Source organism: Petaurus breviceps, unplaced genomic scaffold (assembly GCF_028583685.1).
Source record: "Petaurus breviceps papuanus isolate PSGF00001 unplaced genomic scaffold, PetGlider_PUasm1.0 90760, whole genome shotgun sequence".
Classification (NCBI taxonomy): domain Eukaryota; kingdom Metazoa; phylum Chordata; class Mammalia; order Diprotodontia; family Petauridae; genus Petaurus; species Petaurus breviceps.
The window spans coordinates 13098762-13113633 of record NW_027187338.1 but is presented as its reverse complement, the minus strand read 5'-3'; positions in this window follow the sequence as shown (position 1 = coordinate 13113633).

Genomic DNA, 14872 nt, shown 5'->3' with positions numbered 1-14872 from the left:
TCCAGGGTCACATAGCTAGTAAGTGTCTGAGGTCAAATTTGAACTCAGGTCTTCCTGACCTGACTCCAGGGCTGGGATCTCTATCCACCAGGGTTTCTGTCCTCTGTGCCAACTAGCTGACTCATCTATGGAACAGGAAAGAGTTCCATTCCAGGTTGTATGTAAGGGGAAATTCCAGGATAGCAGGGATGGTCACCCTCGGTTCTATGGGCTCCTCCTAAGGTCCTTGAACCTCCTCCAAGCTCTGACTGTCTGAGAACCCATTAGCTGCCTCTGTCTTAGATGAACTTGTCTGTTAAATTCAGCTGAAACCAGATGCTAATTTTGCAGGAGGGACTTTTACTAAAAAAAAAAAAATTAAATTAAATTTGAAACATTTCAGAGTAGACCAAATGTAGGACCAAAGAAACAGATGATTAGGGAGCAAATCTGTGACCATTGTGTAAACAAAATGTGACTGACTTAACTCTTAGGCCCTACCCAGTCATTTTTCATCACCCAGCCAGGTGTGAGATAGATACTGGTCATAGTTCCAATTCCCGAGGGAGATCTGGGTTGGCAATCTCAATCCTTCCCAGAACTGGTCCCAGCTTGTGAGCCCAGAGCCTGCCCCTCTGCAGTCCTTTGGCCCCTGTGGGGGAGAAGGAAATTACAGATTAATCCTTACTTTACATTGTGCTGGGGCCTGGGTACCAAAAGAGAAAATAAGGAAATGATTGTGCACTCAACATCCTACTGGAGACAGATCAAGTCAAACAACAGATTGCAAAGAGAAGTCTTACAAACCTCAAAGGTTTGAAGGTAGGTGAGATTGATTTGGGACTATTCTAATTGAATAAACATCCATTAAAGTACTTCAGTGTGCAAAGCACTGGGCTCATAATGACAAAATAAAAATGATCTCTGCTCTCAGATAGTTTGTAGTCATTCTATAGGAGGAGAACATAGAATTCATGAAGAGAAATGATATGAAATAAGGCTAAAAAGGTAGGTTGGAGTCAGGCTAAGGAATTTGTACTTTTTTCTATTGGCAATTGGGAACCACTGAGGGTCATTGGGCAGGGTCAGCCTGGACATTAGGAAGAAGAAGAAGAATGATGAGAATGAATGCTTGTGAACATGTAGCCAAACAGAAATATGATCTAATTTGATCCTCACAACAACCCTGGGAAGTCAGTGCTGTTATTATCCCCATTTTACAGTTGAGGAAACTGAGGAAAATGAAGTTATTTGACTTTCCTAGGGTCATACAGCCTGTAAATGTCACATTTGAACTCAAGTCTCTCCTGACTCTAGACCCAGTGCTCTATCCTCTGTGTCACCTAGATACCTCCAAAAATATTTAGGTAATTTTGTTAATAATCACTAAGCTGTTTGGTGAAGATGGTGAGGAACATACTTTGCAAAGGGATTTATTTGGGTTGTTGTTGGGAAGTGTCTGCTGTAGGGAAAAAAAAGTATTAATAAATAAAAAATAAAGAAACAAAAGAAAATTAGATTCAGGGATTTTTGACAGGTTTCATTTGTCTAGGTTCCACACAGAGACAATTTAAATCTAAATCTAGCACTCTTTTGACGTTGCAACACTAATTCACCTTTTACAGAATTACCCAAAGTGCATTGACAGGAGTAAAGTTCAATCAGTCTGAAAGAGAGATTAGAGACAACTTATGAAAGGCTTCAAAATGACAAACAAGAATTTGTCTTTTATCCTAGAAATAACAGGTTACTAATGATGCTTCTTCAAGCAGGGGAGTGATGGGGGTCTGGTCTGTGATTTAAGGCTCTCAGTTTGGCAGCTCTGCGAAGGATGGACTGGCGTGTCTTATTATTAAGGCAGTTTGCTTTTCCAAAGCAAATGCTTTTCTCAAGTCAGCAAATAATATGCACTAGGATCATGTATTCTTCACAACTTTCCATCAATTGCATGATTATAAAGATGTGGTTTGCTATAAAACATCATTCATGAAAGCCTGCTTGTTACCTTCTTGGCAATGATGAGCCTCATATGTGTGTAAAGTAGTCTCATAAATAAATATACATATATATGTATATATACATACATATATATATATTTGTATGAATAATTACTTCAATAAAGTAAATAAAAATACTAAAATATTTCCACATTTTCCCCCAACTCATATTAATTACATTGATCAATTTTTTTTTTTAGATTTTTCTTTTTGCTTTTTGGAGGGAGGAAGGTAGGACAATTGGGGTTAAGTAACTTGCCCAAGGTCACATGGCTAGTTTTGTGTTAAGTGTCTGAGGCTGAATTTGAACTCAGGTCCTCCTGACTCCAGGACCAGTACTCCATTCACTGTACCACCTAGCCACCCCCTGCATTGATAAATCTTGAATTAATGAGAAAACAAAGGGAAAAAACAGATTATTCCTCTTGATTGAAAGGTGAGAACCAAAAATGTACTTGTAAATATTTAACAACTAAGCTCTCAGGGGTGAGGGTATGAATGTAGGTGTGACCCACTTTAAATTTTATTTGTATTACTAACAGTTTCTTAAGTCTAGATGATCAACAAGCCCTGAGGTGTAGTCATTTCCGATGTGTAAATGCTCACAATGAACATTTAATAGTTGGTTCTCAGAAGCCAGTTAAAATTGGTTCAAACACACCCCTCTGAAGACTATGTACAGTGCTGATTTATTTGTTGAGTTTTGTTCACAAATTTCCTCATGCAGGAGGAGATTCAGTGGGAGATTATATTGGGAAAGAATTCTGAAGTGAAGAAAAACTAAGTTATTAAATGAAGGGAAATAGGCATAAGGGTCAGAATCTCCTAAATCATTTTTATTTTGAGAATTAATTACTCAACTCCCTCAAACTGTTTTGCTGCAGGCACATATCTCCTCTGTGTATTCTTGGTCTGAAAGATCAATCAATTAATCAGTCAACCAATCAGCAAACACATATTTAGCAAGTATGTGTCTACACTATGCTAGGAAGTGGGGATAGGAAAAAAAAAGGAACAATCCCTTTCCCAAAGAGTTTATTTTTTTTTTTTTGGTTTAACTTTTAATCCAAACTTAACAAATGTCAATTAAACTGAGCATTCGCATACAAAATAGACTCAAAAAGGACTGTACATGTACCTGTGAATCTCTCTTATGCACAACTTACTTTCCCTTTGAAGTATTCCCTTTGAAGTCCCAAAAGTCTTATATTACTTAGCCACTAAAACTTAACATTACACCAATACCTTTGGGATATCCTGTATGATAAGTTGAACCGTATCTTTTGAAGTTTTTGATTTTATCCTTATCTTTCTGTGCATTTAAAAAATGCTTCAATAGTCCTTTATTTGTTCTCTGCCTTAAAAAAAATAACCTGATGGCTAACTCCTCTCTGCTTCTCCTCTCTTCGTTTCCCTCCCCAAAAAAGTTTTTTAAAAGAGAAAAACAATCCTTGTAGGATATACATTGTCAAGCAGAAGAGACTCCCACATTGGCCATATCCAAAAATGCATGTCTTATTCTGCACCCTGAGTCTATTACTAACTGGTCTGCAGTGTGGGAAGCTGGCTTCATCCTCAGTCTCCTGGAATCATTGTTGGACTCTTCATTGATCAAAGTTTTCAAGCCTTTCAACATTGTTTTTCTTTACGATATTGTTATTTTGTAAAATATTCTGGTTCTGGTCCTGACCAATTCATTTCCCATTACTTCATGTAATTCTTTCTGTTTCTTTGAAACCATTGCTTTCATCATTTCTTATGGTATAATAATATTCTGTTACATTTATGTGCCATAATTTATTCAGCCATTCCCCAGTTGATGGAGATTCTTTAGTTTCTAGTTCTTTGCTATAACAAAGAAAGCTGTTTTATTGTTATCGTTTTTAACATGTAGACCCTTTTCTTCGTTCTTTGGTCTTTTAGGGTTTTAGACCATGTAATGGGAATGGGAATTGGAAGATTTTCCCTGCCCCTTAATAGACCTAGGCGGGAGTTTGAAGACCTCCCCTGTTTCAAAAGTAAACTCTGCCCCCTAATAGGCTGAATGTGATCACATGGAGTCTGTGATGGAGGATATTTGCTAAAGGGTGGAGCAGAGCCCACAGGAAGCTTCCCTGCTGTGAAGATAAAGTCTTCCCCCTGATAGGCTGAGTGTGGTCACATGGAGCCTGTGGTGGGAGGAGTTTGCTGAAGGGAAGCAGAGTCCACAGAAAGCTAGTTGATCAGTCAGAGAAATGGTGGGAGAGAGAGTAATTTGAGGCAAAGGGCTAGAGAGGTTTGTGAGTTAGTATTTTTTTTCCTTTTTGGAGGGCAGTTGGGGTTAAGTGATTTGCCCAAAGTCAGGAGACTAGTAAGTGTGTCAAGTATCTGAAGACAAATTTGAACTCAGGTCCTCCAAACTCCAGGGCCAGTGCTCTATTCACTGCACCACTTAGCAGCCCGGATCTTTTTTTGTAATAAAATTTTATCTTTATTAATTTGTTTGTTTACTTTTAGTTTACAAGATTCAGTTCCACATTCCTTTGAGTTTCAAATTTTCTCACCCCCTCCTCATGTCAGCATGCAATCAAGTATAGGATCTGCAGATACTTTCACATTAGACATTTGTCAGGTTATAAAGAAGGATTGTATCAGATGGAATGAAAAATGGAAAACCTAACAAGAAAAAGAGAGAGAGAGCAGGTAGTTTGCTTCAATCTGCGTTCAAATTCTGTTCTCCCTAGTGCTTTCTCTGAATGTAGATATCTCTCTCCATCATAACTTTTTTGGGGTTGACATATAATCCTGCATTGCTGAGAAGAGCCCAGTCTATCACACATAGGTTGTGTCTGTAATTGTGTACAGATTTCTCCTGGTTCTGCGCTTCTCACTCAGCATCAGTTCATATAAGCCTCTCCAGGTAAATATGAAGTCTGTCTGCTCCTCATTTCTTATAGCACAATAGTATTGCATTACATTCATATACCACAACTTGTTCAAGCATTCCCCAACTGATGGGGATCCCCTAAATTTCCAATTCTTTGCCACTACAAAAAGAGCTGCTATAAATATTTTTGTACATACAGGTCTTCATCCCACTTCTATAATCTGTTTTGGATACAACCCTAAAAGTGGTATTACTGGATCAAAAGGGTATGTATGCAGTTATTTATAGCCCTTTGGGCATAGTTCCAGATTGCTCTCCAGAATGGTTGAATCAGTTCACAACTCCACCAACAATGCATTAGTGTTCCGATTTGTCCACATCCTCTCCAGCATTTGTCATTTTCCTGTTTTGTCATCTTAGCCAATCTGACTGGTGAGATGTGGCATCTCAGAGTTGTTTTGATTTGCATTTCTCAAATCACTAGTGAAGTAGAGCATTTTTTCATATGCTTATAGATATCTTTAATTTCTTCCTCTGAAAGCTGCCTGTTAATTGGAGAATGGCTTATATTCTTACAGATTTGACTCAATTCTCTGTATATTTTAGAAATGAGGCCTTTAGTAGAGAGAGATACTGGTTTTAAAAATTCTTTCCCAATTTCCCACTTTCCTCTTAATATTGGTTACATTGACTTGTTTGTATAGAAACTTTTCAATTTAATGTAATCAAAATTATCCATTTTGCATTTTATAATGCTCTCTAACTCATTTGGTCATAAAGTCCTCCCTTCTCCATAAATCTTACAGATACACTATCCCTTGCTTTTCCAGATTGCTTGCAGTATCAGCCTTTATACCTAGATTGTGCACCCATTTGGACTTGATTTTGGTATAAGGTGTTAGAAAATGATCTATGCCCAGTTTCTGCCATACTATATCCCAGTTTTCCCAGCAGTTTTTGTTAAATAGTGAGTTCTTATCCCAAAAACTGGGGTCTTTGGGTTATCAAACAGTAGTTATTGACTGCTGAGTCTCGTGTACCCAATGTATTCCATTGATCCACTACTCTATTCCTCAGCCAGTACCAAGTAGTTTTGATGACTGCTGCTTTATAATACAAATTGAAATCTGTATGGCTAGGTCACCTTCCCTAGCATTTCTTTTCATTAATTCCCTTGATATTCTTGACCTTTTGTTCTTCCAAATGAATTTTGTTACTATTTTTTCTAGTTCTATAAAATAATTTTTGGTAGATTGATTGGTATGGCACTAAATGTGTAATTTAATTTAGGTAAAACTGTCATTTTTATTATATTAGCTTGACCCAGCCATGAGCAATTGATGTTTTTCCAGTTAATTAGATCTGACTTTATTTGTGTGAAAAGTGTTTTGTAGTCGTGTACATATAGGTCCTGGGTTTGTTTTGGCAGGTAGATTCTCAAATATTTTAAATTGTCTACAGTAACTTTAAATGGGATTTCTCTTTCTATCTCTTGCTGTTGGATTTCATTAGAAATATACAGGAATGCCTAGGATTTATGTGGGTTTATTTTATATCCTACAACTTTGTCAAATTTATTTATTGTCTCAAGTAGTTTTTTGCTTGATTCTCTAAGTATATCATCATATCATCAGCAAAAAGTTATAACTTAGTCCCTTCTTTGCCTAATTTGAGTCCCTTAATTTCTTTTTCTTTTCTAATTGCTACTGTTAACATTTCTAGTACCAGATTAAATAAGAGGGGTGATAGTGGACATCCTTGTTTCACTCCTGATCTTATTGGAAATGCTTCTAGCTTATCCACATTACATATAATACTTTGCACATGGCTTTAAATAGATGCTTCCTATTATTTTAAGGAAGACTCCATTTATTCCTATACTTTCTAGTGTTTTTAATAGGAATGAATGCTGTATTTTGTCATAAGCCTTTTCTGCATCTATTGAGATAATCATGTGGTTTCTGCTACTTTTATTGTTGATATGACCAATTATACTGATGGTTTTCCTAATATTGAACCATCCTTGCATTCCTGGAATAAATACTACTTGATAAAAGTGTATTATTCTTGTGATAAATTGCTGTAGTCTTTTTGCTAATATTTTATTTAATTTTTTTGCATTTATATTCATGAGGGAAATTAATCTATATTTTTTTTCCATTTTGTCTCTTCCTGATTTAGGTATCAATACCATATTTGTGTCATAAAAAGAGTTTGGTAGGACTCCACCAATTTTCCCAAATAGTTTGTAGAGTATTAGAATAAATTGTTCTTTAAATGTTTTGGTTTGTGGGAAGGCTAAAGGTTGTGGTGGCTCTCAGCATTATTATGGCTTCTGAATATCTTTGGTACTCTGATGGAATCGGCTTACTGGTCTTGGGATTCAGTTTTCTGGTATCTAAATAAGTGTTTTAATTCTGTCCTCTACCTGGAGAATCATATATTTTGTGATCAAACATCATGCAATACTTATAGTCACGGTCTTTATCATGATTGTGAACACTGTAAATATGGCATTGGTGCTACAGACCTAGCCACAGTATTGTTGACACAAAGTTGTGCACATTTTAGGGACTTTGGGAGAGTAGTTCCAAATTACTTTTCAGAATAGCTAGAGTAATTCATAGTAATATGTCCATTTTTTCGATGGCCCTTCCAGCAACTGTCATTTTCCCTTTATTGCCATCTTTGACAGTCTGATATTACAATTACATGTACAAACAATTTTTAATAAATTTTTTTGAAATTCTGAGTTCTAAGAAGAGCTACTAGGTCTATCAAAATTGGTTATTGCATAATGTTGCTGTTACTGTGAATAGTGTTTTCCTGGTTCTGCTCACTTCACTCAACATCAGTTCATATAAGTCTTTCCAGGTTTTTCTGAAATCTGCCTGCTTATCATTTCTTATAGAACAATAGTATTACATGATATTCATATACCACAATTTGTTCAGTCATTCCTCAATTGGTGGGCATCCACTCAATTTCCAATTCTTTGCCACCACAAAAAGAATTGCTATAAATATTTTTGTACATGTAAGTCTTTTTAATTTTTTTTATGATCCCTTTGGGATACAGACCTAGCAGTGGTATAACTGAGGCAAAGGGTATGCACATTTCTATAGCCCTTTGGGCATAGTTCCAAACTGATAGCCTTTGTTCTTATACATTTGAATAAGCACCTGATAGACCTTTAATATGAAACCTTTATCAGAGTAACCTGCTGCAAATTTTTTCCCAGTCACATGTTGCCTTTCTAATTTTAACTGCATGTGTTTTGTTTCGGCAAAAACTCTTATGTAATCAAAATTGTACTGTTTTCTGTGATCCTCTCTAACTCACGTTTTGAGTCAGTCAGTAAGCATTTATTAAGTGCTTAAAATGGGCCAAGCATTGTACCAAGCACAGAGAATATAATGCAAGAAAAAAAGGGTTTAAAAAAATACTACTTACTATGTTAGGGGAAAGTCCATGTATTCCTATGCTTTCCTGTGTTTTTAATAGAAAACAGGTATTTGGATTTTGTCAAAAGCCTTTTTGGCATCTACTGATATAATCATACAGTTTATATTACATTGATTATTAATATGTTCATTATGTTTATAGTTTTATTTATATTGATCCAACTCTGTATTCCTGGTATAAATCCATCCTGAACATAGTGTATAAACCTCTTAATACGTTGTTGTAGCCTTTTTGTTAATATTTTATTTAGTATTTTTGTGTCAATGTTCATTTAGGTAAAACAAACAAACAAACAAACAACCCAGTGTGTTTTTTTCCCTTGTTTTGACCCTTTCTTGTCTTTTTCTTGTCTTATTTCCTCTTTCTCCCTGCAATTCTAACTTTTCTTTCAATATTTAGATGTTATGCTGCTCAATACAAATATATTAAATATTTATATTGATTCATTATCTGTCTCCCCATTTATCTCTTTTTACCTTATTTTTAGCTATGAAGACCATATCTGTATCCTAGAAAAAGTTTAGATATCTTTCTTTTCTGCTTTTTGCAAATGACTCGTGTAATATTGAAATTAATTGTTCTTTGTAGTGTTTGATAGAATTCACTTGTAGATACATTTGGTTCTTGAATTTTTTACTTTGAGAGTTAATTTATCACTATTTGATTTCTTTTTTCTAATATTTATTTAAGTAGTCTGTTTCATCTGTTAATTGATCAATCTACATTTTATGAGTATTCTTCATCCATTTCATCTAAATTATCAGTTTTGTTAGCATAAAATGAGGCAAAATAGTTTCTTTTTTATCTTTCATTTCTATACAATTCAGTTTTCCAGGCTCTTTTTCAAAAAATTTATTTATTTACTTTTAGTTTACAGCATTCAATTCCATAATCCCTTAAAGTTCCAAATTTTCTTCTCCTCCCTCTCCTCCCTCCTCCCCCTGCCATGGAGGCATGCAATCCGATATAGGTTCTACAAATACCTTCATATTAAACATTAGTCAAGTTGTAAAGAAGAGTTATAACCAATGGAACAAACAACAAGAAAAAAGGAACAAAACAAAACAAAACACAAAAAATTTAGAGAGCAAGTAGTTTGCTTCAATTTGCATTCAGTCTCTATAGTTCTTTCTCTGGATGTGGATATCCCTTTCCATCATGAGACTTTTGGAGTGTCTTGTAACCATGCATTGCTGAGAGAAACCTAGCCTATCAAAGTCAGTCATCAGAGACACAATGTGTCTATAACTGTGTACAAAGTTCTGGTTCTCCTCTCCTCACTCAGCATCAGTTTATATAAGTCTCTCCAGGTTATTATGAAGTCTGTCTGCTCCTCATTTCTTATAGGACAATAGTATTCCACTACATTCATATAGCACAACTTGTTTAGCCATTTCCCAATTGATAGTCCTCCTTTTCATTTCCAATTCTTTGCCACCACAAAAAGACCTGCTATAAATATTTTTGTACATACAGGTCAGTTTTCCTGTCTCTTAAAATCAGAATAGTTTTTGTTTTATTAGTTTAAAAAAAATAGCTCCTAACATTACATAGCAAATTAGTTACTTTTTTGCTTTTAAATTTGTTAAGCTCTTCTTTGATTTTCAGAATTTCTACTTTGGTTGCATGTTGTATGTTTTTTATTTTTGTTGGATGTTGTATGTTTTTGATTTATTGCTTTTATTTAGTTGCATGACCAACTCATTGACATTCTTTCCCTCTCCTTGATAAAAATAATTTAGAGATATTAATTTTCCTTTAAAAACTGCTTCAAGTTGCATCCTATAAGTTTTGGTATGTTGTCTTACTATTTTCTCTGATGCAATTTTCTCTTTCTATGGTTTGCTCTCTGACCCACTAAAACTTTAAATTTAAGTCCTTTAATCTCTAATTCTTTCTTCGAATGTTCTTGATTGATTTTTATTGCATTGGCCAGTAAAGGATGTAGTTAGTATTTCTGATTTTCTGCATTTGCTTGTGAGGTTTTAAATGTCCCAATGCACAGTTAATTTTTTTCAAAATGCCGTACACAGATGAGAAATGTATAAACATTCTTCTGTTGCCATTAAATAATTGCTAGAGATCTCTAATTTTCCCAAATTTATCTTCTTTCTTGTTTACCTTTTTTCTAGATTTATCTAAATCAGAAAAGAATACATTGAGATCCTCCACTATTATTGTCTCATTGCCTCTTTCTCCCTGCAATTCTACTAACTTTTCTTTCAATATTTAGATGCTATGCTGTTCAATATAAATATATTAAATATTTATATTGATTCATTATCTATGTTGCCTTTGAACATAATGTAGTCTCCCTAGTTATCTCTTTTTACCTTCTTTTTATTGTAGCCTTGTTTGAAATCATGATTGCTATCTTTACTTTTTTGAGTTCACCTGAAGTATAATAGATTCTTTTAGTCCCATTTTAAATATGTATATATGTATGTGTATGTGTGTGTAATATTTATTTTTCAAGTATGTTTCTTATTAATACCATATTACTAGATTTTGCTTTTAATCCATTTTGTTCTCTTCTGTTTTAAGGTTGAGTTCATTCAATTTATATTCATTTTTATAATGATTTAATTCTTCCTATCCTGTCCTCTTGTACTTTCTTTACAAAGAAGAAGGCAATGAAAGAGGAGTTTGCCTAACACTATATAATACAATAAATAATGCAATTGGTTTCCATTCCATTGTCCTTTTTCTCTACCCTTTGTACCCTATGTCCAATTACAGACTATTTCTCCTTTTTTTAAAATTCTGCTTCATGTTCCCCCCCATATTGGAGGGTTTATTTGTTTGTTTGTTTTGCTTATGACTGTCTTGTCCTCTTCAATAAACTCACCTCTCTCCTTTCTCTGTCCCTGCAAGTTGAATGTAATGTATCCATACATATTGTGTGTCTGTGTGCATTATAAGCATAATTATTTGTGTAAGTATGTCGGACTTTCCTTTGTCTGTCTCAAATGAAAGTGAGGTTCATGGGATGCCCAATTCACTGCACCCACTATGGCAACATTTTTGTGCTGCCCTAGATCAGATAGAGAAGTTTGTAGCTAACCCTTTTAGGTTATCTTTACCATTGCTCCTTTCGGTGTATTTTTTCAGCTTTGCTGGACTGTCAGTGGTGGGTCTGGGCTCCTTAACTTAGTTAATTTCAATGTCTCCCTACTACTTCCAGAATCCAACATAAACGCCTCTCTTTGGTATTTAAAGCCTTTCATAATCTGAATGCAGTCTGTTTCCCTTCCCACACACTATGGTCCAGTCAAAAAGCCTTTTTTTGTTCTTCATACATAATGCTCCTTCTCTTATTTGTGCAAAGCCTAGAATATAAACCTTCTTCACTTCATCTCTCAGAAGCTTTATGTTTCTTCAAGGTTCTGCTGAAGAGACACCTTCTATATGAGGTCTTTCTGGATCCCCCTCCCCTGGAGGCTAGCACCTTCTCCTCAAAATCACCTTTTATCAATCTTGTATACTTATATATATGCAAAGTAATATATATGTATGTGTGTGTACTTGTATATGTAATATAAGTGTTTTATACATACATACGTATGTGTGTATATATATATATTCAGGGGTGTATTTAGGGAGGACTATAACCTCTGGTGAGAGGACTTGCCAAGCTCTTTTCAGGACTATTTGCCTACCTTGGGGCCACCTGTCTACTCTCATGTGTGGCTCCAAGATGATGTAGCATGTGTAACAGCCACATCTCAGTAAAACCATCTCAGCAGATGAGCTAAACCAGGTTGAGGGTAACCTAAGTGCTTCAAACCCATTGATGAGCTAGGGGGATGTCTACCTTAAGCATGTGAAGACATTTCCTGGAGGAATGGGTGGATAAGAAAAATTTGTTCCAATAGCCATGAAGGTGGTTGAAGCAGGTGCTGTACAGCACTTAAAGCTTGGGCAGACATCAATGACACCAAAGTCATCCGCTGCATCCCAGGCATCACCAGTCATTTTTTGTCTTGTGCTGACCTTTAGAAAAAGTTTGGTTAAAGGAGACAAATAGTAATATAAAAATTACATTATTTATTCGTTATTCAATTAAGGCTAGCAGTACTTGTGCAAGGAGAACAGGACTAAAGTCCTGACTGATGAACACAGGAATCATAAGACTTTTTATAAAACATTTCAGAACCATCCCAATTCAGGATGACCATGTCACAAAACTTTATGACTTCTATTTGTTACCATCTATATGTGAACAAGAGTTCCTTGGTTGTAAATGCAAATTAACAATGACCAGAGCAGGGTCTGTTTACATTTTATGGTCTCAGGATGTCTATTTTGCTCTCATGTGGAGTAAGCTCCAAGATAAGGGGAATCTCACCTCTGATCTTTGAAGTTCCTAACACAGGGAAAGTCATTTTTAAATCAACCAAGCAATTTGTTTGATTAATTCAGACTTTGGTCAAAATATGATTTTTAATGATTATCACTTGTCACTGGATTTTGATGATTCTGGAAGAGAGAGTGAGGTTGAAGATTCTGTACAATTCTGCCTCACTTAAATCCAATTCACATATGAGTCAAGACATCAGCCCATGATATCATTAGTCTTCTTCAAAAATGAAGGATGAACAAGTGCATGTGTATATACACACATACACACATATACACACACACAAAATATATACAAGTATATATACTTGCATGTACATATATACACACAAGTATACGTACACTTATACTTACATATATCCTTATATAGTTTATATGCATATGATTATATACATTTATACTTATATATACTTTGTATTTATGTATATAAAAGTATACATGTGTATAAGAAACTCTTCACAAGTTGACTTCAAGCTCTTTCCATGATTGAAAGTTATTTTTCTGCTTCTATAAGCGATCAAACTGTTCCTATTCAAAAAGTATGGTACCTTATCCATGGAGAGACTAATATGAACTGATACAAAGTGAAGTAAGAAGAACCATGTAAACAATATATCCAGTGTAAATGGAGAGAACAACAGCAACAAATTGAAATCTAAAGCCATATCATTATGATGACCAAGCTTGCCCCATCCCCAAAGCCATCAACAGGCATCTCCCTTCCTTCTTTGCAGAGGCAGGTATTGAACAAACTTGGTTATAACTGTTGTTAAATGGGTTAATTTTGCTGAATTGCTTTTTTCTGTCTTTTATTATTTGTTGTTATCAGAGATGGCTTTCTCAGAACTGAGTGAGGTGGGATATATTGGGAAACGTAGATGATGTAAAAACATCAAGAAAATATTGAAAAAAAGAAAGAGCACTTTCCTCTAGGCCACCCTGTAAGGCAGGTCATGCTTGCTTTGTCTGCTAGCTCCCTTTTACAGAGGAAGAAATTCAAGCCCAAAGAAATTAAGTGACTTTTTCATAGTCACTCACCTAGTGAGTCTAAAATTTATTTTGAGGTTTCCTGCCTTGGATCCCCTCAAAGAGATGTAAGAACAACTTTATTTCTTCATATCCAGAACTTTCTGGACCATGAATAAGGACCTCACAACAACAGAAAAATGGCATCCAATTTGTAAGCTCACTTGGCTTCACCAAGTGGTCTAACTAGTCCTACCTGAGGATAACAGGAAAGGCTTATTGGGGAAGACTTCAGGAATCAGGATTCTAAGAATTGAGGTTCAAATCCTCCCTCAGCTAGGTAGCACAGTGAAGAAATACAACACTGGACCTGGAATCAAGGAGACCTGAGTTCAAATTTAGCCACAGACAATAGCTGAGTGAACCTGGCTTCACTTAAACATTGTCTGCCTCAGTTTCCTTAGCTGTAAAATGCAGGTAATAACAGCACCAACTTCACAGGGTTATTGTGAAGATCAAATGAGACAAATATTTGTAAAATGCTTAATATAGTGCTTGACACATAGAAGGTGTTTAATAAGTTCTTGTTCCCTTTCTCTTCCCTTCTGTGACTTATAACCTGTGACTCTGAGCAAAGTCCTTTATCTCTCTGACCTTAGTTTCCTCATCTGTAAAATGAAGCATGTAGGCTAGATGGGCTTTAAGGTCTCTTCCCAGCTCTAAATCTGTGATCCCATGAGCCCTACCAGGGAGAGAATGCTGAACCTTCAGGCCTGAGATCTGAGAACCAGATGCAAATGAAGGTGTCTGGCCTGTCCACAGATGAAACACTCTGGGTGGGATACCGATGAAAGCCTTCAAAAGCTCCCCATTTTTTTGGAAGTCATCCCCAGCCACACCCTCCACAAGGTCATTTATCCTTTCCCCGGGGACCAGCTGCATATCAAGCCCATCCTCGGCTTTTCATCAGAGCTTTTCCTACCTTAGAATCTTACCATTTCTCTCTATATATTCTTTTATCTTAGGGAAGGGAGAAGGGAAAGAAATGAGCGTTTATATGGCACTGACTACATGCCAATCACTGTACTAAGTGCTTTACAAATATTTCATTTAGGCGACACAGTGGAGACTACTGGGCCTAGACTCAGAAAGACCTGAATTCAGATCTGGCCTAAGACACTTACTTTACTGTGTGACTTTGGACTAGTCACTTAACTTCTGTTTGTCTCAGTTTCCTCAA